At 40.5% G+C, this 24,871-nt stretch overlaps 1 pseudogene; it reads left to right on the forward strand.

Moving 5' to 3' along the window:
* The first annotated feature begins 23,224 nt into the window (after positions 1–23,224).
* On the forward strand, positions 23,225–24,049 carry LOC140372015 (radial spoke head protein 9 homolog pseudogene; annotated as a pseudogene).
* Positions 24,050–24,871: the final 822 nt, after the last annotated feature.

Below are 24,871 nucleotides of genomic sequence, written 5' to 3' on the forward strand. Positions count from 1 at the left end.
ACGGTAATAGTCCTGTATTGCACGGATCAATCCAGAGGGTAAGTAAATATAATTCAAGGGGAGCGTGTATGTTTGACAGAACTTATGTGAGAACCACGCTGAGGGAACATTGTTTGTCTAGTAAAGGAGTTAAATTATGGAACAATTGTTGCGATGAATTAAAAAATGTCACTTCTTTATTTCAGTTTAAAAGGATCTTTAAGGAAACAATCATAGAAAAATATTTAGCAGAATGAAAATGCAGCTTTGTTATAATACCTTGAATGCTTGTGGCGGATACTTGTAAGCAGACTGTCCAGTATTATGTAGTGTTGTTTTTGTTGATGAACTGTGGCTTGTGAACTGTAAAATGTCCACCAATGTTGAGCGTTTGAGAGACGGGTCGGCACAATAAGCCTTGTCTTCTGCTAAACCTGGTCAAATAACATAAATGTATCTCTAATTTTGTTTTGTGCTTGAATGTTGAGCGCCTTTTGTTTTTGACCAAACCACAATTAATAAATAATGTGTGCACACTCTGGTTATCGCTTGAGCTTCCCTCTTTCTACTAATTGTGTTTGGTGATTTGTAATATTTATCAGATACCAAACATTGGAGGACACATTTCTCTGAACAAACTGAGCTCTAATCTTCAGTCTTTTTCGCCACAAGTCAAAACTGTACTCAAAGTTTCTGCAGAAATTCAAATGACTCACGCCTTGAACTCCAAAGAGAGCGATTTGCTCTCAATCAGGCAGAACGCCGCCTGTGCAGACCAAAGCCTGTATAATCACTGTTTTTGTATATAAACCATGCATCTTTTCAGCTAATTTGCATCAGTGCCATCTCCGTGCGTTTTGGAGAATCTGCCTGAGGGCTGTACCAATTATGTCTAATTTTACACTCTTTATGGAGAGGGACCCAATTTGCTGTCTGGGCCCCTTAGCCTCCCTTAACCTAGCATTTACCACTCATCTCCACAAAGTAAACAGCCTGAACAATACATAATCAGAGAGGGGAATGATGAGGACTGCTGCAGATGCGGCCCGCTGCATTAGAGAGATCTGCTGCCTCTGCCGCGAATCAATCGGCAATTAGCGCCATTTCACCGCAGCTGTCAGCGAGCCCCTTCTACTCAGCGCCCCGAAACATAATTGCGAAACCCTCAAAGGCCCCTATGAAAGAACGGAGGAGGTGATAGGAAAGGAAGAGCCGACGAGAAGCGCCCGCAGCCCAGTGACGTTTCAACGACTTTGCAGAAATGCACACCTTTGAATGAAAGGAGATACGTTTAATATTGATTTAAAGGGAAAGCGAAGTGAGGAATTAGTCTTTATATGCCTTTCCCTCGCGGATAGAGCACAACTATCAATCATGGGGTTGATACTGATGCTTCGAGCGGGCAGAATTTGACTGAGTAGAATAAGAAAATCAACTGAAACTAGGATTTAAAGTTATGTCAAGTCACTTTGCACCAAAGATAACAGCCACGTGTCAATCAGTTATACTCAGCACGGTATGTAATGTGTAGTTTTTAGCCTGGCCTGAATTAGATTTACTATTAAGACGGTTTCTTGGACTCATTTTCTGACTTGGGATAATGCAACAGAACAGCAGTATGAGATAAAAAGCATTTCTAAATCTAGATCATCAAATTTGCTAAGATGGAGGCAAATTGAACTATAGTATTGTGTTTTCTGGACTATAAGTCGCACCAGAGTATAAGTCGCACCAGCCAAAAAATGCAAAATAGAGAAGAAAAAAATATATAAGTAGCACTGGAGTATGAAATGCGGTTGCAAGTTTGAAAATAACAAATAATATCACATACAAGTCACTCCGGAGTATAAGTATATAAGTATAAATATAAGTATAAGTCCCACCCCAGGCCAAAACTATGGAAAAAATTCCGGAAAATACAGTATATATAGTTTAGCTCAGACGTTCTGCAAATTTTCTGACAAAACAGTGATGCGGTTGAATCAAGACAAACTGCTCCAACAGGAAATAAAGTCTGTTAAGTGAAATATTAACAATTTCCTGTGTGTGCTGGTGCCTTTTGGAAATGCTGTCACTTCATAAAATGTACACGTAGAAGCGAAAGACTTAAAAATATCGTCTTTTTCTTACAGTAAAGAGTCCTGACCTCAGAACAATTATCATTTGAAAGATCTCGCCCGCCGTCGGAGCAGTTAGCAAACACAACCCGCAATTATGGCTGGCCGTAAGTCCCAAGCGTCTTCATGGGAGGAATTCGGTTTCTATGGCGATGCTTTTTTACATACGGCAAAGCGGAAAGGAACCAACTGCATGGCTAGAAAAGATATAAAAACATATCGAAGAGAATTAAACTTTTACTGGAAGCACAGTTCTCTAAATCCCCTGTGCAATAAAATACACAACCCAATATACTACTAACTCTGAATACTACAATATTTTGCCTTGCAAGTAGCTTAGAACTAAACCAAGACTTGCATGGACTAAAGCGGGACTAAAGCAGGACGGAACTAGACATGATTTAGTTTTTTTTTTCGTTTTTTTTTTTCACATAAACTAATCATCATCAACATCAATTTTCTATGTACAAATGCAACAAGTTTAAGACATAACTGCTAACAGAGCCCTACAATTTCAGAACCATTGCAGTTCTAGCGTTTGTTCAGTTCAATAGAGTCAATTTCATCCAGATTGTTGCCCTAAATTATTGATTAGAACTATGCAGCCCTATTTAAGCCTTAAGTTGGTCTTGGAATAGTCCTGTTTCAGACCTGGTTTAGATTTGGTGATACTGGGAAAGTGACATTTTATCTTTCGTGTGAAAAGTTTGAGAAATACACATCATTTCACCTGTTTTTTGTCGTCAAAGTCAAACGAACACAGTCACTGATTGGACCATTTCTGAAGAGACAAAATCACAATCCACATGCGCCACCGCCGCCACCACCTCGCCGCGTTCTAAATTTAACTTAAGCATGTTGCAACCGGCGCTAAAGGAAGTAAACAAGAACTCGTGTGTCAGCGCTAACTGTCAAAACAAGTGGTGGAAATCCCCCCCCAGAACGTCGGTGTTGTACTTTGAAGCCCGCGCATGCAGCGTCGCGTGAATAATTGCTAATACGCGTCTACTCGGCTTCCACTGCCTCTTCCCCAACGTCTTACGGCATCGTTGAATAATCTTTGAAAACCCGGACCGCTATCGAGCCTGTGAAATGGAGTTCTCGCAAAGGAGCGGCGATAACGCGTCAGCTGACTGCGCAAAAGTCGCCGATTGCATCTTCAATCGAGCAATTTTGCCCTGTCCTTCTTTAGCCTTTGCATTACGTTGCATTAGAGAATATTGGGCATTACAGTATCAACATGGGGAACTTCTGAATGAATTAAATTGTGCTTGGTTTAGCTTTTGCATTACACGGAGTTCAAAGATTTGGCACAAAAACACAAAAACAGTTAAAAAATTAAAGTTATTCAAGCTTTAAGTGACAGTATCTACCTTTCTGGAGGTAGCGTGTGACCCAAATGAAAGTGAAAACCATACTTTTATTGATTTTATTTCATTAATAGTTGCGTTTTATGCCGTACGGAAAATTGTAGCCAAACAATCCACATTTCCATGGAAACGAGCAGGAAGAGTCAGGTTTGTGGGGACGCAAACCCGCTCATAGTCACGACACACGTTTTCAGTTCAATAAAAACATCTGAAATTTAAAAAACAGGGTCAGTTACAGGTAAGTTCTGTGGAGAGGCGAGTCCGCTCACAGTGCCTGTCATTATTTGAACAATAAAACAGCTTTGAATAAATGCCATACTGTGGTACATTCCAAGCAAAAATAATATAACATCTTTATGAGACCCTTAAATCCACCTTTAATACACAAAAAAATGCTTATTTTTGTTTGTGCAGTGATGTTTTAGTGACGTGTAATTTTGCATTATTTTTAATAATATAATCGTTTTTAATAGCAGGTCTGAGCAGGAGTAAAAGGCAAATACACCTACACAAAGCACCAGAAACGTTACGCAATGTACTTTTAATCAACTAGAAGCCATACTTGTGATTACAGTACATCTACAGTACGTCATGACATATCGACGTTGCCAATTTTGCACCGAGCCTTCCTGCAATAACACAACCCGCGTTCTGTAAATTATTCTGTCGTTAAAATTCACTATTTCTAAGAGATTTGTTTCGAGTGGCGAGCTCACGAGTGGTTCCCGGTGTTTTCTGCTTGGAAGTCCACTTAAGATGACAAAAGCGCCCGTCCGCAAAGATGTATGGCCTCAAATTATGTCTGGAGTTTTTTTTCCCCGGCCTGTAGCTGATGGCACTTTGGTGGGGGGAGAAGTGATAGCGAGTCGTGAGAAAGCAAAGTGGCCGGGCTTTATGACCTATTGCCTTGTCTGCCATCTGCGGGGATCAATTAGTCTTCCTTGTGTAATAGCTGAGAGGGAAGAAAGCTCAAAAACATACACTTTCTCTGGAGTAATAACAGGGCTGGAGTGGTGTCTGCGGCAGCGCTGGAGATGTCGCGCCGAGGCTGTCAGATTGTGCACACAGAGTAAAGAGAGCGAAGACATTTGAATATTTGGGCCACTGACGACTCTGTTTTGGCGTTTATGTGTTGCAGTTCAAGCTTGTTGCGATCTGTTCTGCAGAAAATGCATGCGATATCTGCAAATGAGGGATCTGGGAGTCATAAGAGTCCCTCGCGATTCCATGTGATTCGCAATGTGATGTGTCAGTGTAATCCCTCATTCGTCCAGGCGTGTTCCATAGTAGAAAAAGCTTCAGTTGTAGTCATCTGGACTCAGTTTGAAAAAATATGTGATGTGACAAGTTTGCGATACACGCGGTGATTGATATTGTGCACGTGATATTCTGCAAAATGTAACTATTTTCTAAGAACCAAATGCATTTTAACTACAGTGTTTTGTTATTGAACCACAGCCTGCACAAACCGAAGATGGAATACACCTTTTTTAAACAATCAAAACTGTGAATACCGTATTTTCCGGACTATAAGTTACTCCGGAGTATAAGTCGCACCAGTAAAAAAAAAAAGCACTCTAGAGAAGAAAAAAACATATATAAGTGGCACTGAAGTATAAGTCCAAGACCAAGAACAGACATTGAATCTTGAAATGCAATTTAAAATAATAACAGATTAGAGAACATGATGAATAGGTGTATGTATGCTAACGCTAACACCTTCAGCTACATGAGGCACAGACAGAACTGTGGTAAGTGTCTGGTATGTTAACGTAACATATGAACAGTTATTCAGATAACTATAGCATAAAGAACATGCTAACAAGTTTACCAAAGCATCAGTTTTACCCCAAATCACTAAATCCATTGAATTATTCTTCCTCTGTGTCACTTCTAAACAACTCCACAAACTCTGGAGGTAGAGGAAGTGCAGATTCTTCTTCTGCGTCGCTTAGAGCCTAGAGCGCCCTCTTGCGGCTGTCATGTGAAAATAACGAATAATATCACATATAAGTCTCACCTCGGCAAAAAGTATGAAAAAATGCGACATATATGCGGAAAATACGGAATGTCCTAAACAAGTTTTCCTTCTCAAATCAAAAGCAAAATGTGACAATTTTTTTCCGTAAAATAAAAATAAAAATAATGACTGAGTAATAAATCAATAAAGCAGCCCTCAATATTCATACTGTATTACCACATTTACTACCATGATATTTCGATATTTTGATATGTTAGCACACTCGTAATAGACACTAGAGATTTAAAGGTGCACTGTGTAACTTTTCTGCTTGCCTAGAATGTTCCACAGAAAGGCATTAAGCTGTTCTACCTGTGTGAGACAAGCAGGGCTAAGTCACATGTCACAGAAGAATCACAATACCACCAGTCATTGAATAAACGCAATAAGTTTAATGCTCTACAATGAAACATCCCCTAAGTAAAGTTACACTGTGCACCTTTAAGATGTCAAATGAAAAGTGAATTATGATCTCCACCAGTTTTCATCCACATGTAAGAATATTAAAAGAACAATTTGACGTCCCTACGATATGTTACATTGTTAAAATATCTAAATAATCATAACCGACATGACAGACAATCAGACAACAACAACAACAACAACAACGCTTTTATTCCACGTCAGCCTTTCAATTTAAAACCTAGAACATTTTTGACCAACACGGCTGTAACTCAAATGATTTGACTAGAACCAAAGGTGAATCTTTCTCAGTCTCGTTTAGTTCAAAGTACAAAAATAAAGATTTATAGTAACGCAATAAACAAAATAATCAATGGCGTGCCGGCTGTCGACCGTCGGGCTCACACAAAGACGTTAAGCATGTCGAGAATATTTCCTTGTCAGCTTGGGTCAGGAGCACAAGGGTTAATCGAGAGGGATATAGCTTGAAATGAATGGGGTCATTTAGCTGGGAAACACAAGCAGTTCATCAACTTTAACGCTCCCCCGTAGACCACTTTGCCCGCTCGGCGCGCTGTTTTGGGTCAGGGTCAAAGGTCACGGCATACATGAGCTCACTAAACACAATTTGAGCCACGCCGACGTCTCCAGTCTTCAATATCCTGAACGAATCCAAAAACACAACCTTGGGATAGGATTTCTTTCACTTCCTGTTTCCCATGGGGCTGTGGGGCTGCGGGGTGTCTTTAAATAAGCACACGCTGATATTACACAGCAAGAGGTCTGTCATTACAAGAGGAAATTATACTAAGAAAGCCCGAGATCAAATTCCCTGGCTTGCCCCCTTTGCGTACGAGCCCTTTTACGACTTAAATTAAAATGTTACCGTCACGAAATTGCTACTACAGGCGAAAACACTTGCAAAAATGATAAAATGACATGCTGTAATAGTTGTTGTTGTTGAAGCAATTTCCGAGCGCTCACATGTTCTGACAGCTATGTTCGTAAACATGTCAACGTAAATAGTTTTTTTTTTCTTCTTCTTCCCATTTCCTTGTAGACAGCCATTCACTTCTGTTCAATTTCTGTTTTAAAAGCCGGTTCTATGGCGCGGACATGTAAACAGCACCTCTTCCGTCAGTGCTGGATGACAATAAAAGATTACACGCGTTTAGACTCCAAAAACACATGGATGCTAATGGAAAACTGTCACGTGAAGTGGTGTACGGCGGGAGAGCAGGGTATTTCAGCAATTTGGACCGGCCCATGTATCCATAGACAATAACAGTATTTTGAATTACAGATAAAGCAGTTCATTTGACTATTCTCAACACTTTGCGTCACTTTACGGCACTACAACCGCCGTTTACTGCCGTGTAAATGCCCTGGCCCTGCGTTCAAATGAAAACATGGCTCTTTCTTATCTCTTTCCCCCTCATAGATGTGAAGTGCGCGGGTTAAAAACACGTCGACGCCTTTTTTACAGACAGCGGACGTAAACAGCAGAGAGTAAATCCGTCTGTTGCGAACGGGGAAAACTGAATGACGGAAAAGATTGAAGGGCCGTGTGCGCAAATGTCGGCTGTTGCTCCGAAAACGCCGTCCCGTCACTGCCTCGTACATCGGAGCGTCCTGTGTTCACACCCGAGTGGTCACAACGGAATGTGACGCCGCTGTCATGAACGTCATCAGATTGTTGTAATTAATAAGCATTAAATATTGTAATGCATTAATATACCTTTCATTGTTATTGCATACTGGACACACACACTCCAAATTCTTGCTCTGTCTGCTTGTGTCTGTTTCTACTTCTCTGTCTGGGTCAAGAGTCGCACCTCACGACCATATTAGGAAGTGGAAGGTGCAGCCTGGTATATGGTATATAATATGAATATTCATATTCTTTGTCTTGTGTGGATGAGGAGCAGACCGGTCTGGGGGAACTTGAGGGACAGGCGTGTTTTAATCTGTTTGTAGTTTTGTAATTGTAGGGAATAATATTTTATTCTAACGACCATATATTGTCTTGTTATTCTCAGTATATTAGAACCTAACAAGATCAACGTCCATTCTTCAACGCAGACTCTTTCGTCAACTACTGGCTGTCAACTGACCACACTGACCTTCTTTTACATAACGACAGGAAATGGTTAAGTCAGGCAAACTCACTGAAAAGGGTGTGATTTCGCCATGAGTGCAAGAACCAAAAATCAGATGCCTTTTGGTCCTAAATGCTTGATGTCAAACTTGTTGCTGAATTGTGCTTTCTACGTGACGTTGTTCATCATTTAAAGGGCCTTACTCTGGGGCTCAGGGACAGAACGGTGGTTGATGTTGCAAAGATCACTGCCTTTCAAACAAAACTAGATCTTTTCACAGCTGATCTTCTTCTTCTTCTTCTTTGGTGTTTTATGGCGGTGGAGTGCTGCTGCATCTTCCCACTCAGTGACGTTATCATGTCGACACAGTAAAGTGACAAAGATCATGTCACAATGGCACGACTTTGCACAAAGATGTGAGAACTTTGGGATATAAAAGAGTTGATGCAGGTTGTGAAGGATCCAGTTAGCAGCACGCAACCTGCAACTGGAGATTATTGACATGCAAGCATCATCTGAACCCAATGATGCGTTTAAGGAAGAGGATTTGCGCAGGATATCTCACTAGAATCTCACTAGAATCTCACTGGAATCTCACTGGAATCTCACAGGAATCTCACAGGAATCTCACTGGAATCTCACTGGAATCTCACTGGAATCTCACAGGAATCTCACTGGAATCTCACTAGAATCTCACTGGAATCTCACTGGAATCTCACTGGAATCTCACCAGAATCTCACCGGAATCTCACTGGAATCTCACTAGAATCTCACTGGAATCTCACTGGAATCTCACAGGAATCTCACAGGAATCTCACTGGAATCTCACTGGAATCTCACTGGAATCTCACAGGAATCTCACTGGAATCTCACTAGAATCTCACTGGAATCTCACTGGAATCTCACTGGAATCTCACCAGAATCTCACCGGAATCTCACTGGAATCTCACCAGAATCTCACTGGAATCTCACAGGAATCTCATTGGAATCTCACTAGAATCTCACTAGAAGTTCACTGGAATATCACAGGAATCTCACTGGAATCTCACAGGAATCTCATTGGAATCTCACTGGAATCTCACTAGAAGTTCACTGGAATCTCACAGGAATCTCACTGGAATCTCACTAGAATCTCACTGAAATCTCATTGGAATCTCACAGGAATCTCACTAGAATCTCACTGGAATTTCACTGAAATCTCATTGGAATCTCACTAGAATCTCACTGGAATCTCACTAGAATTTCACTAGAATCTCACTGGAATCTCACTGGAATCTCACTGGAATCTCACTGGAATCTCACAGGAATCTCACAGGAATCTCACTGGAATCTCACTGGAATCTCACTAGAAGTTCACTGGAATCTCACTGGAATCTCACTGGAATATCACTGGAATCTCACAGGAATCTCACTGGAATCTCACTGGAATCTCACTAGAAGTTCACTGGGATCTCACTGGAATCCCACTGGAATCTCACTAGAATCTCACTGAAATCCCACTGGAATCTCACTAGAATCAACTGTATCGCTGCAGTCGAAGGCAGAATTTGTTCCTAAAATGTTGTTGGAAGCCACTGCACTAAAAGCCGGATGTAGCTATTGCATCTGTTGTTGTTGGTACTTCTTATTGAAGTTTTTGCTCTAAGAGCCAATTGTAGCAATTGTACCTGAATATTGTTGGTACCTCTATGTTTGCACTTGAAGTCAGTAAATTGTATGGCTGTACGTGGATGTTGTACACTAATCAAACAGTAGATCAAACAGAGCCATTTTGTGACTTGGCCATACAAAAATTGTATCAAGAAAAGTATGTGCAGCAACAAATTAGTGTTAAATAATTAAAAAATGTTGTATGTGTGGAAATAGTAGTACTGTAAAGTTGAATAACCCTGTGGCCGAGGATATACATGGATGACGGATGGAAACTGGCATTTTCTTTTAGATTATCAGGCAAAAAGTAGCTTTTGCTGTATTCTGACATATTTACAGTTTATATCGTGCATTCATAAAAAAAATCATGTTTGGTTGCACATGTTAAGAATGAGCACAAACAAAAAGCATGAAGAGAATTCAGGCAAACTGGCTTTTGGCTTTTGCAATTTGTAAAGTAAGCGCTAAACTTTGTGTCTCATGCAATGTTTTGGGGTTGAAGTTATTTTTGTTAACTTCAAATGTGGATGTTTTAGCCATTTTCATATGGAGATCCTTCTTATTTAAGGCGCACTGGGACAGGCTCCAGTCGCACACGACCCATAACGGGAACAAGCGGTAGAAAATGAATGAATGAATAAATGACTGAAATAATCTTCTTTTTAATGGCAATAAATTACACATATTGATCTAGGCCCGTGCAATTATTCAAATGTCAAGTACAACCATTATTACTGATCTAATCGATTGAAAAATGTGTGTAATCGAGTAATTATTGTTGTCGAGCAATGTAGTCTGCGTTAATCTACTTTCATTTCATCTGTTCATTCTCTTCATTTTAGGCACGCTGATAATCAACCTTCTCTCTCAGCAAACGTTTGAATAATTCTGATTTCAATTATGATTTGCACATAATTGAGCAGCCCTTGTGTCATGTATCGGGTGTGACACATGTATGGAATTATCACAAACTGTCAAATTTGGCTTAAAACAAGTGGGTCACTAGAGATTCATAAAGAAATGTTCAAATTCTGACTTTATGCACATTTTAACAGACTGTGAGTTTGTGAAATGGTCCAGAGTTTTAGTAATAAATGTGCCGCTCCTTTCCCCCTGCTGGCCACTCAGGCTAATAGCTCTGGCCTCTGTGCCTCCCATGGTCATTCATAAACCTGAACAGCTAAAACAAGTTCAAATACATTTCATCTGAGACAGTAATAGCTCATGTAAATTGATCAAAAAATCATTAATTTGTTATAGGCAAAAGTTTTCTCTCTCGACACTTCTTACACTCTTGAATTTAACACGATTTTGACGGAACTTAATGAAGGATTTGTTGATATCTAATTCTAAACCTGAATCATTAAAGTTTGAAGTTGTTTTCATAAGATGTTAAATATCAAAAATTCCATACAATTGCATTTTTATGCCAATTTAGTCATATCTAATTCGGTCTGTCCATTTTTCATATTGAAATGTCCCAGATATGTGCAATTTACACAATCTACACATAAAAGGCCTTATTTCTACCGTATTTTCCAGACTATAAATCGCACCTGTTTTCATAGTTTTGGCCGGGGTGCGACTTATACTTATATTTATACTTATATACTTATACTCCGGAGCGACTTATATGTGATATCATTTGTTATTTTCACATTTGCAAGCACATTTCATACTCCAGTGCAACTTATATATGTTTTTTTCTTCTCTATTATGCCTTTTTGGCTGGTGCGACTTATAGTTTGGAAAATACAGTATATAAAAACATGGCATGATGAAAGAATTGTAATTTTTTCCCCTCACATTTATGTAAGTACCACCTATTCACCTGCAGGGTCTCGCATTAAAGGTCGATCAAGTCAAATTTAGATCAAGTTGAAGACATGATTGAACAATAGTGGTTCAGGAAATAGAGCCATTTGAATCCATTACAATTAGCTTAGCATCAAAACTACTCATGAGCAGCAGCACTAGTATTAATGCAGTGTCATGTCGTCATCACGTTCAGTTTAGACTCTATTTACCACTTTTAGCTGAGACGGCACCCTCAGAACTACAGTAGTGCAATAAAACTCAAATGACTTAAGTGTCCCTTTTCCCTCACACAATGAGGCTGTGAAAGCCCCAGGCACAATGAGCTCACCATTACGCTTCTCTTACTTATTTGGAGGGGGGACACAACCATTTTTATTTCACATTCTCCGGCAAATCTACACCAGACGATCACATCTCGACTGGCGCGCCCCCACATTGTCAGAAATTACACTTTCAATTTACCACCAGCGAGCCCCACTGTACCGGCTCTTTTGTTGCTAACGCACAATTGAAAACACAATGACTTGGACGACAGACTGCGACTGCGGCTGATTGGCAACTTGAGACGTACTCGACAAGGGAGACGAGACCAGAGAAAATAAACACGGTTAAAGCGATATCTACGAAAGAGTCTAAACGTGCGTAAAAGAGCGCTACGTAACTTTTCTGGTCCTGCTTGTTGCCACGAATAGGATTTTAGCTTAGCGTGAAAATACATCTAATTTAATGAATGCCACATGGATGTTTAATGCCAGTTCATTCCATCTCAATCAGGTGACACCATAAATGTTGCATAATGCACCTTTAATCAGAAATGTATTGCCTTAAAGCTGCTTATTTCCCCCCAGAGAATACATTGTAAAGCTGCTGACACAATGAGATCGCTCAGCTTCGTCTGTCTCTACTAATAAAGTACTTTATCTCTCGTTAACCCAGAAGTAAGAGTCGTAATCAGCGCTGTGATTGATGATTAGTGCGATATGTGAACGTTGACAAGGGTTTGTGAGAGATTTAAATACTCACTTCCTCCTTTCACGGTTTGAAAATCAGGTACCAACACAAATAAAGCTCAGAGTGCATTGCATTGTGTTATTTATTCAGCATTTTATTGTTAATTGACATTTAGCTGAAAAATTAAGACCGACACATTGTCCACATGAGCTCCGTGATAGAGGAAAACACTGCCAGCTCAGTTCTTGTTGTCTTGGCCTATTAAAGGGGGCCAAATGCGGCCCTCAGACCAATTTTTGTTTTCGTTTTTACTGTAAAATTGGAAAAATTCTGCTATAATACCCCAAATAACACACATTTTGATGAGATACAGACCTAATATTAATGTTCCAAGCCTTATTAAAGGTGTGGAGGCTCATCAAAACGAATGATTCACTTCATTGTCGTATCATCTGTGGCCCTCCGCGCTGTATATGTTTCAAAATGCGGCCCTCAGTGAAAAAAGTTTGGACACCTCTGGCCTCAGTCATCAGAGATACTACACATTACTCCCCACAGTGGAAACATAGTCAGACTGGAATTCACATACAATCGCAATGTCTTCGGGTTCATGTCTCCGGTGCCAGGTCCTGTACAGATAGAAATAAACGTCTCCAGCCTTTCACAGTCAGTAAAGGAACGCATTTATTTCTATGAGCAAAAGTAATGAACATATCCTTAAAGTTCTGTACGTTTTTTTGTTATAATCCAACCTTGAACAGGATTTGGCAATATGGCTAAAGTGTCTGTGGCCCGGGACACAAAGGCAACGCCATTCAATCTGGTAAAACATCACGCTGTATTACCATCGCCTTCTGCCAAACTTTGTGCCATATCAACTTAAAACAGCGTATCATATTAACGCAATAATTAGTATGGATTGTATTTGAGATAACGGTTTCCCGGCTCCACGCCACAGGGCCTCGCTTTAACATCATCTGAAATGAGTTGGCCGGTGCGGTACCTTAGGGTTACACCAGGTAATCCGTCTTTCTAATTACCGCTGCGATACGTGCAAAGCGGAGAAAACATGGCACAGTCCAGAGGCTACTGTTTCTTTTATGGGTTTAATGTTGCAATTAAAGTTGTGGATATTAACTGATAGCTTGCCCGTGGCGGCGAGTCTTCTTCTTCAGCCCTTTGTAAAACATGAAATGAGTGAGGTCAACCACTTAAGAGAGGTAATTCAGTTATTTAGCCCTCACGAAACATTAGAACTTCATTGGATTTGTTCTAGAATGTACCCGTTTTTAATCAAATGCTGTGCTTACTTACATGTCGTCGTGCGGCGTTTAACCAAAGAGGTGTTTCAAGAGTCCAAAGCTGCGTTCTAAAAGAGATGTATTTGTCTGTGGGTGGATTTTAATATCATATAAGATCAATTATTTTAATCAGGGCTGAAGCGTGCGAGCTTGTGAACGTTTTCCTCCCCACCGCACTATTAATTACACTCAACTACCCAGTACTTCCACAGCACTTATCAGTCCACGGCCTAATCACACGCGTGCATTTCATTCTGCCACGCTGTTTTGTCTGCCATTGTCTACTGCACGGTGCGGCGTCGGTACAAACGGGAACGACGAGTCTGTACCGCGACCGTAACCATGATACACACTAGCGGAAGATGCAAGAGAGAGTTGTAAAAGTGTGAGGAAAAATCTAGAGGTGTAGTTGATTTAGTTCAGTGGTTAGGAATAATTTTTAATTTGTTTTTCACTCGATTCGTTTTTCACTGTTTCACTCGATTCGTTTTTCACTGGCGTTACAAAAATAAATTGAATTGAAAATTAGGATACAAAAAATCTTTTAAAAATTTCAAAAAAATAAAGAAAAAAATCTGCATGAAAGGATTTTATTCAGAATGTCGCACTCTTTTAAGACCATGTGACGGAATATGTTACAAAATAATAAAATAAAATAAAAATGGAATAACTGCATTAGAATATATTATATTCTAATGCAGTTATTCCGTTTTTGAACTGAATTTTAATCAATTTTTTAAGTGTGTCCCTGGATAAATTAATGGAAGTTGGACATCTGACTTAAAATTATAACCAAACTAAAAGACAATGAGTGAATACTGGACAGAACATGATTTAGTCACAAGAAAATACATAATTTAACATTTATTTCTAGACTTTTTGTGGAAAATAAATTGTAGTGAGCATCCATTTTTAGTAAATAATGAGAAACACTGATATAGTAAAATAGCACATAATGTCAAGCTCCGCGATGTGCTCCGTTCCATCTCTGACAATTTGCTGAATGTCCTTCCATCTCTCATCTCCATGTCACACTGTACTTTGGTGTACAACAAAATCTACAAAAATCCTCCTTTAATAAGATAGAAGTAAAATAGAAATGAGCAAACAATCTGTACAGAACAAATAAAAGTTGCTAGTTTGAATCCAAGTACGACTGTTTACAAAATCTGAAAATCTGTCAAAAATAATACACTCACTCCTTAATTTGATCTTGTTCGTATATTTCCTTTTGTTTTTGGAGATATTAAAAAGATTACAGAGCATGACGTGAGCGGTGGATAACTGCGTCGCCGTCTTTTCAGTCCCCAGCCAACGAGGACGCGGCTGAGCGGTTCCTCCCCCGGTCTATACAGAGCGCTCTTGTTCTTCGCTGTGACCGCGCGTTCAGAGCTTCACAGATGACTGGACATCCTCATCATTCCAGCGAACTAATCACCGACTGTTTGTGGGCCGATCAAATTAAACTGCAAGCCTGGGTGAGTTTGCAACAGGTGTTTTTCTCCCACTCTTAACAATGTACCACCCACTAGTAATAATGTGTTATGTCTTCACATAAACATAAACTAATTTGATATTATGACAGAGCGTCGTCTGTTGAACTGGGAAAAGATTCGCTTTCGGCCGACACGCATCTGAGAAATGGAACGGATGGAAAACAGGAAGGGAAAAAAATGGAAAGTCGGTAAAAAGCAACGGTAAAATCAAAGTAAAGCGAGGAAAACTGTAATCAGTGAAGAAGGGAAGATGGCAGTAGGGCTGAACGATGGTATTTCCATTATTAGGTCTTCACGTTTTTAATAAGTTTAGGATTTCTTACAGTCAGGACTCCCCACACTGTCCGACAGTTCACCCCTGCGTATCAGAGCCACTCCATCAGTCTTTTTAATCACATTTCTGCGTCGACTTTTAACACAAAATAGCTGCATTTTGATCTGTTGTGTTAGTATTTGTACTTATCTATGTTGTTTTTGGCGTTTAATGAGAATGTGAAGCACTTTGGGTTGTCAGTGTTGTTGTAAATGTGCTATAGAAATAAAGTCGACATTGCATTTTAAAATCGTATTGTTGCTCTATCGGCCGACCTGGAGTAGCAGGACGGGGCCCGCTCTCGAGGGCGACATTTTCAGAATTGTAACTGTCAGAAATGGCTGTTGTAATTAATAAGCATTTAATATTGTAATGCATTAATATACCTATCATTGTTATTGCATACTGGACACACACACACACACTCCAAGTTCTTGCTCTGTCTGCTCGTGTCTGTTTCTACTTCCCCCAACTCCAACCAACTTCTCTGTCTGGGTCAAGGGTCGCACCTCACGACCATATTAGGAAGTGGAAGGTACAGCCTGGTACGCCTGGTGCCATATTCGTTGTCCTGTGTGTGAGAAGCCCCCCAGATGAGGAACAGACCGGTCTGGGGGAACTTGAGGGACAGGCGTGTTTTAATCTGTTAGTTTTGTAATTGTAGGGAATAAATAATTTTATTTAAACAACCATATCTTGTCTTGTTATTCTCAGTATATTAGAACCTAACATGGCGAACAACATGACGAGAGAACCGCCTCGTGGATCAGGACAACGCTAAAGAGTGCAACAAGTTCAATCGTTGGACTGTAAATCGGGATGAGGGGGCATAACGACTTTCTCACGTCAGGGATACAGTTCTAGCCAGCAGTTGGCGCTGTCGTCCTACTGTTCCAAGACAACTGAGCATCATGGGACATTTCTGAGGAACATGCAAAGGTAGAACTCTAACGGCCTTTCAATCCTAAACTTGATAAAAAGTGGTATCGTGATTTGACCTCTATGACGATGGTAATATTGTCACGTGTGTCAGTATTTAGTAGTTTAACACAGCCACACCCACTGACTCCTCCTACAGGTCAGCCTACGAGTGACTGACAGGTGGATTCAACCAATCACAGTGAAGTTTGAATGCTCAGAGGAAATTTGCAGTCTTTATCTGGTCTCTATAAAATTGTGATATTCATTCATTCATTTTCTACCGCTTGTTCCCTTTTCGGGGTTGCAGGTGACTGGAGCCTATCCCAGTGACTTTGGGCCTTAGGCGGGGTACACGCTGGACAGTGGCCAGACATAGACATTACGGACACCATTCACTCTCACATTCGTTCACTAGGGCCAATTTAGAGTTGCCAATTTTGCTAACCGCCTTTGACACCGTGCACCCCAAAAATAATTGTGATATGTTCTTTGGCAAACACACTGTACAAAGGAACCTCCTGTATATCAGTGATCTACAGCCACAGGACGCGCTTTACACAATGTTTACTCATTACTTTACCTCGCCCAACCATTGACGTCAAACCTGTTTTCGTGCCGCTGAATTTATACTGTTTTCTCATCCGCGACACTTCCTAATGAAATCATATCTGCAAGTACTTAATATGATAATCCAAATTATGATCGATTGTTGGGGTGTGAATGCGCTCTGACTTTTGTAAACAAAAGTAGTTCAGCGCCGTTCAGGAGTCACTTCCCAAGCCTTCGGAGAAATAAAATGTTTTAATAGGCTCTTTTCCCGTTAATGATATTCCGGTGGCTCTTAACACACCATTGCACAGATATTGAAACCATTCATTGCTGTAATAGGGAATGGGAACCCACAGAGATCTCAATCTGAATGCTGTAGTCCTGATACTTCCCTGTGATAACACTTTCAACACCAGGAGCCATCATCTGTTCAGCAAATATGCCCATCCTATAGATGTCATTATAGCGGGTCGAATCTATAAACCAGGGGAAATGTAAAAATCCAAGCGTCCATGGATAATAAAGTTTCCTTGGGCTGTGCAGTTTTGTGTTTATACCAAGGATGTTTCATAATTCGGCCATGAACAAGAGCCTGGTTATGGAAGGTGGACCTCGGTCTCGTCCCTGGACATACGCATCTTTGCATTGGCGATTCTAAATGTACCTGTTTTCAGCAATGTAATATTGTTGTGATATTATTACTTTACTCTCAAAGTAAATTAAGTGGATTTCTGTTGTTGAATTGCACCACTGTGAGTAGTTTGTGGATCTTATTGAGATAAAACATTAAATTGCGGCTCAAATTCGTAGTCCGGCCCACGGACCTTAGCCCTCCAAAAATCTGGCCCAGGGACAATATAATAACTAGAGCATGAAATAAAAACTGTTAACCATAAACCAAAGTCCCTCAGAATAAATAACATTCTAGTTATTTGCATCGGTGCATTCTTTAGAGAAACTGTTCTGCACATTCTACCGAAGAAAATGTATTCTTGTATTCAAATGAACAAATACAACTTAGCCTCCATAAAAGCTGAAACAATAATACCAAGAAATATGAATTTGAACTAGGAAATTGCAACGGCTTCATTTATTTTAGGAATATATCAAAGTATAAGTCTTGCTCATCAATTAGACGGTTAGGGTTAGTGTTTTTTTTTACTTCAATGTTTCTGTTTTACTCTCAAATGAGAATGCTCCTGAATGTTTTCTGTGTGTGAATAGAACAAAAACACATCTAATCCCAATACGGAAATTATAATACAACATTTTTCTAAAACCGTTTCGCCCTAACCTCAATTGCAAAGGTAATAATGAAACCAAACAAGATAATCACCTTAACAAATATAAAGCTTGCAACAGTGATAGGACAGCAAATTCAGAGGGCCATTTTAGCGTAAAGCAACATGGGAAATGTGATCATTAACTAATGATCGACCGATAGTGCTGGTAATAAAAACAGAGCTTAGTGTCTGAGAGGTTGCGGTGAGGGCCGATCTATGGCTGTAGTGCTGGTCTTATCTGGTGATGCGATGCTGTGTATGAAGTCAGCAGAAGCCTTCCCCTGAGCCATGCGCTCCGTCCAAAATGGCAGTTAAAGCCGCAACGAGCCAGAGGTGCAAACTGCTCCCATCGGGCGTTATTGAATACACTGTCCGTGGCGTTAAGTAAAAGGCTTTATTCTGATCGATAGACAACACATTAACCTTTAGCTCTTCAACACAACAGGATCAATACGCCCCTGTGTTAACTCACTCCAGCAGGCGGCGGCCATGTTGTCGTGGGCCGTCCCGACGCCTCACCGGCTCATTCAGCTGTTTATCCACAGATGGCATCGGGGTCATGAACGCACCGTGATTTCAAACCGGTCGGACTCTTTACATTGATCCAGCGATGATATGTGTCACTGCTCTGCCAACCGGCCAATGGCGTGGAGGACGTTTGTTTCACTTGTTTGAGCTTCTGGAGTTCAAGCTGACTGTGACGTTGGAAAGATTCACCAAGAAACAAGAGAAGATGACCTTTTAATGCGTTATTCTAAGATGTGTGAAGTACTTTTGACACCGAAGCGTTCCGATGTGTGTGAATGAAATGGAAAAGCAAAGGAAAAGCAACCACTTTTGGACGATGTGGTTGGTGAGTGACAGTCTCGTTACGTGCGTCAATTTCTTTTATATTTATTATTTTCGAATTTTTTGAGGGGTTCATTATGGTCTAAAATGTTTATTCACATTTCAAGTAAGAATAAAGTCTCAAAGCCACAATATGTTCCAGTCTGTGTGAGTTTGTACATATCCAGGCCTGTACCTGGGTGTGTTTGAGTGGCAGCAGCACAGAGCCAGCACATTTCGTCAGTTTAAAATTACGCTGCACAGCCAATAGTGACAATGTGTGTTATAATATCATGTTGTTAGGTTTATGTTTTGTTTACTGGATCCCTCTAGAGAAATTGTTTCGCAAAGCTTGTGTTTTACTGCGGACAATTGGATAAAAAAATAGAAAGTGGAGTCCCCAAAGTGAACATTTTCTAAGATGTAATATTATTATTACACATTATTAGCTTCAGTATGCTAAAAACAGTCTTAATGCTCCTGGATCGGTTTAAATTGTGACTGTGAAAGTAATTTGTTTTAATTTTAATAATACATTTATGAAACCCGGTCAGGCCATAATTTAATCGACAATTGACAAATGTTTCCTCACATTCAACCTTTAAGAAGAGACCCACTACATCTAAGAAGAAGATTGGTTTACTTCCCCGGTCAGTGGTCACAATGTTACGCCTGATCGCTGCATGAACGCCAATGTGATTCCAAAGACTATATTTTAGCTGGTTATGGTCCATAGTTTTCTGCAGACTGCTTCCCTTCTCTCCTTATGTCCCGGGCCAAATCTTGACGTGTCATCGCATCAGTTAATTTCACACTTGGCTTGATGCTTTGTGATGGGACGGGAAGCCATATTGCTAAGGTCCTGCGCAGTCAGCCCAATCATCTCCCTCCTTGAATATGAAGTGGATGAGTATGTAAAATATATAGTGGCTGGAATTAGCCGAGCCTGCTGTCGGAGTTCATTGTGCAATCTGCTTTAGCCAAGGTAGATAAGGAAAGGGCATGGTATGCAGCAGTGGAGGAGGCAGGGGTAATTTCTTCATCAGGAATTAATGAGTACAGAGGACATCATTTTCTTGACCTTGTGCGAGAAGACTGAACGATTTGGAGTTTAAAGCTACAGACGCAAAGGATGCCAACGTGTTTTCTATGTTAACCCTATGTGGAGGTGTGTTGACACAGGTTAGGCGTGTGGCGCGAGGTATTTTTTGTGTTTCGGGCAAATCGAACGGCTTGAAAAAGGCGATCGGGCGTCAAAGCATCAGCAACATGTGTGAGCAATGGACTAAGCTCAGAGCGATCAACGTGAACACAACGTTCAACATGCGACTGGCCTACATTAGTGTTTAATAATCTTCAGACAAAACCCCCTTCGAGGTCCAAGTCCGTCAGCGAAACCCAGAGCTGTAAAATATCACTATGTGCAACGATAGAAAATGTCTCCATAAAAGTTGAATAGGCATTCTGTTTGCCCTCTTTGCTTTATTATCATGAGGATCATTGGCTCGAGCCATTCCATGGAATGTGACGAGTCTTTGTTCTTGCCATGGTTTCTTATTATTATTCTTTCATGGTCATTCTTCCACAACTCGGGCATTTTTGACCCCCTAACATTGATGAATGTCACACATGGGACATGGACACGATCGGCTCGGCCTGAACTCCAATAAAATGGAGGTTGCGAGAACGACCGTCGCAACAGTGGCGACTAGTTCAAAAAAGAAAAAACATGAAACTCTTAATCTTTGGCCTAGGCACATGAGACTTGGGACAGTGATAGAGCTACCTTTGACCTCTGACCTTTGACGAGTAAAACACACCTACCTTTGACGAGTAAAACACACCGATAAACAGGAAGTCAGCCATGTCGAATGGCGCCGCCACGTTTGACTTGTTTTTTCAAAATCGTACTTGTCCTAGGTTTTTTTGTCCGATCGAGCTCAAAACAACACTTTTTCTATCTAGAGACTTTGAAATTCAATTTTTTTTTTTTTTTAATGTATATTCCTTACGGCCTCCGCGTGACACGCCCTCAAAAAAGGCTTAATTTCCTGTTTTTCAGGGACAAGTCACGCCTATTGGAATTGATCTACGAAGCTCATATTTCACTCACTAATGTGTTTTTATGGTCTGAGTGGAAATAATAAATACCCATGTAACAAATTGACTCTATAGCGCCCCCTACCCATTGTGTGAAAAACTCAACATTGTCTGATTTGTTTGAAACTCATGGTTTATATTCTCCTCGAGACGCCATGAAAAAAGTGCATTGCAGATATTGTGTATTTTCACAATTGACCAGCAGGGGCACAATGAATGCCTTCACTTCCTCTTCCGCTTTTATTTTGATGGAACATTTCCTCTCGTGTCGTAGTCTTAGCATTAGCGTTAGCATCAGCATTAGCGGCAAGTCTCTGTTGCTAGGTGACGGAGGTACAGGGAGGAGGGGGTTTAAAGAATAAAGTCTAAAGAATAAAGTGTCGGGCAATCGCGATCAAAACACTACGAAACGTCTAAGGAATAAAGTCTGGCGGTAATGCAACACTCGGATGCCAACCGCCATAAAACAACAACAACAACAACAACAAAACACGGTTGCGCGGGAAGGCGGTCCCGTGGGTGGCGAGCGCCATCATCGCCGCTACAGCGACTTCAATTGTATTTGCTACTGCTATTTTTTGCACTCTATCCGACTAAAATGTAAATTGTGTTTAAATATTCAGTCAAAGTGAACCAATCTTTTTATTCATGCCTTATTGTGAAAGTTTTTATTCACTGACAAAAGCAATAAACCTTTTTCTGATTCTGATTTAGCTCCTGTTCTGCCACTGCCTTTCACACCCGCTCTAACTCCAGCTTTAGGTCTCTCTCTCTCTGTAAAAGTTGTGTTATTACCTCTACCTATGCCATATTTGCTGTCCATTGTCAGGAAGAAACATTATAAAGTGTGTTTATTTATTTGGTGGGGACAATGTTTGTTAATGAATAATCATGACGTACAGGCTCATTTTCACCTGTTGCCCCGAATTCACTCCAACAACACACTCTCTTTCATACACCAGCAGACTATTGTACAAGTTTTAGACGGTAGGGGAATCTGGAGTCACAAAAATGGTCAAAAAACTGGCACATTTTTTATTAAAATCTGAAGTATAATCATATTTTCTTCAAATTATTTGCACATTAAACAGCAACGTTCACTATAGAATTCTAAACTTGTGTTGGTGTGATGACCAGACTCAATCATCTGTTTTTGTTGTGGTTGTTTTTGTGGTTGTGTTGCTTTTAATGGCGGATGGCCACATGAAAAAGTGCATTTACCACCACGTGCTGTAGTTGTACGTCTTCTGTGGTTGTACGTATGTAAGAATGTGTTTTACGCTATACCCGGGAAAAAAAAGAAGAAAGAGAGAGAAAAAGAAAGAGAGCCAAAGAGAGAAAGAGAGAAAGAGCGCACGTCTTCCGTACTTCTTCTTCTTCCGTATATCTTCAAAGCATGTGTTCCATTTGGTGTTGCTTTATGACATTTTCATTAGTACGATATCATATAGCCCTACACTCGGCTTAAAGGAATAATAGAGGATTTTTTGCAGATTTGAGTCTGGCGGTAATGTAACACTTGGACACCAACCGCCAGAAAACACCAAAGAAGAAGAAGAAGAACTCAAGCGACTGTTAGTTTCTTTTTTTTAAAGAAACTAACAGTCCCTAACACCCTAACATCCTCCTGTTCTTTCCGAGAGGCCGCCTGTCATCAAACCTCGTGCCCCACTGCTACACGTGCGTTTGTTTATTAGTGGATCGCATCTCATCTCTCGTCTCCGCAGATTTCCGTCTCTTCTGAGCAGCAGTATTTCTCAGTCATCATTTTTATACTTTACACTGAAGGAACTCGCTATAACACAAACCGGCATCTCAACCACGCATGCGCAGCCAGGGAAACGTGCTGCTATCCTGGGAACGAGCCAGAGCGAGCCAGAACATGCCAAAGAGAGCCTGCAGGTGTGCAGTGGCACGCAGGGAATGACTGACATGTGGGAGAACTACTCGGCTGTCCACGCCACGAGGAAATGAGACTCAGATTTGGTGCCAAAAATCCTGCTTTGTGAGTGTTTTGTGTAGGAACAATGGACCCAAGCTCATTATCATACGCGTTTGACCTCTTATCCAAAATTGGCTACAGTTTGAGTGAGTATGAAAAGAATGCTCTGAGCACTTCACTTATGGTTCTGAAGAAAAACTATATTTTTAATAGGGTGTTATTTTTGGGTAAAATATTAGGACTACAAAGAGACTATTTCATTGCTCTAGGACGAGGAATAGATGAGATGCAGAACCAGAAGTTTTTGTACAGCCTCAACTGCACGGACTGGTACCTTCTGCCTCCTACCACTGACTCTATGATCCAGAAGGTGTCCAAAGTTACCAGTGGTTGCTTCATTGGTGACCCTGCATATGTTTATGAGCATATTGAAATGAGGAGAAAAGGTAAAAGGTCTGTGGAGAAGATATGCCATAAGGAGACAGAGGAAAACAGACTGGTAGTGACAGTTTATCAAATCAATAAGGAAGTGTCTGTGGTTCCAAGAGGCGCTTTTATCAAAGGTCCACAAGGGCTGGTGCAAATAAACCACGGCTTTAGAGGCCTTTCTTTTGCAGAAGCTGGAAAACTGGAAAATTACCAGCATTTCACTAAGCAAAAGACAAAGAAGAAGAGACCTAACCAAGAAATGGGTGATAATAACCATGTCCCGGTAATAGACTTCATGGACCTCCTCAGTGATGATATTCCCCAAGGCTCATGGCATTTGCAGTTTGAATGTACGAGATGTGTGATCCGGAGTCACCTCTGGCCCGGGCTGACCTTTTACCACATCCCAAATACACCGGAGTATGGATACATCTACATCGGAGACGGGAAAAGGAACGTGAGCCTGCCTTTTATGCTCTAAAGAATTCTGCAGGACGAGTCAAATACAGTGGATACAAAATTATCAACAAAATTTGGACAAAAAATCTGTAATGATTTATCTCGGTCTTGTGAAGGCACCATTCCCCCCTTTGAAGCCCCTAGATCACTTGACCCTGGAGAGAACAAAACTGGAAGCTGAGACAGAAAACTTTGTAGGATTTTCAAAACATCAGCAACAATGAGATATTACAAACTCCTGTAACAAGAGTTCTGATTGGCAGTATGTGAGCTGCACCACAGAGAGAAGTAAATGCTGCTATTCACCAGTCTGTGCTGAGTATTGAAGAGAGAAGAGAGAGGCTACGTAAGTATGTTGGAGACAGAAGAACAGACAAGGATTCCCTCAGAGTGGTTTGCAAACAGAGCTACAATTTCAGTCAGTCTTCAGTCTTATCAAAGTACTTCCATTAATACTTCCTTTAATCAACACAAATCTGCCATCTTTATCATTGTGTTCAAAGGCCATTCTGTTTGAAATCAATATGGCCCTCTTTTGTTTGCCTTTGTATGAGGAATAGTGAAGTATGTTATAAGCAAATGTTGTCAATTTGTTATGTTCCAAGACGTTTAAATGGGTTTCTTGTATATCTTCTTTTTTTTCTTCTCATTTTTGTCAATATCTTTGACCACTTAATTGGACCAGTATGCCAGTAACATTAAAATATTGTATTAAATATGTTGAAATCATTCTTCTAATTCTACTTTTGTTACACAGCTCTCTCATAGGAACCACAACAACTGAAACTGCAAAACTGCAAAAAAAAAAAAGAGCTCACGACCTCCCGTTACAGTTGATATAAAG

Source organism: Eucyclogobius newberryi, unplaced genomic scaffold (genome assembly GCF_026437365.1).
Source record: "Eucyclogobius newberryi isolate DKJ021-1_F unplaced genomic scaffold, fEucNew1.0.hap1 SCAF_22, whole genome shotgun sequence".
Classification (NCBI taxonomy): Eukaryota; Metazoa; Chordata; class Actinopteri; order Gobiiformes; family Gobiidae; genus Eucyclogobius; species Eucyclogobius newberryi.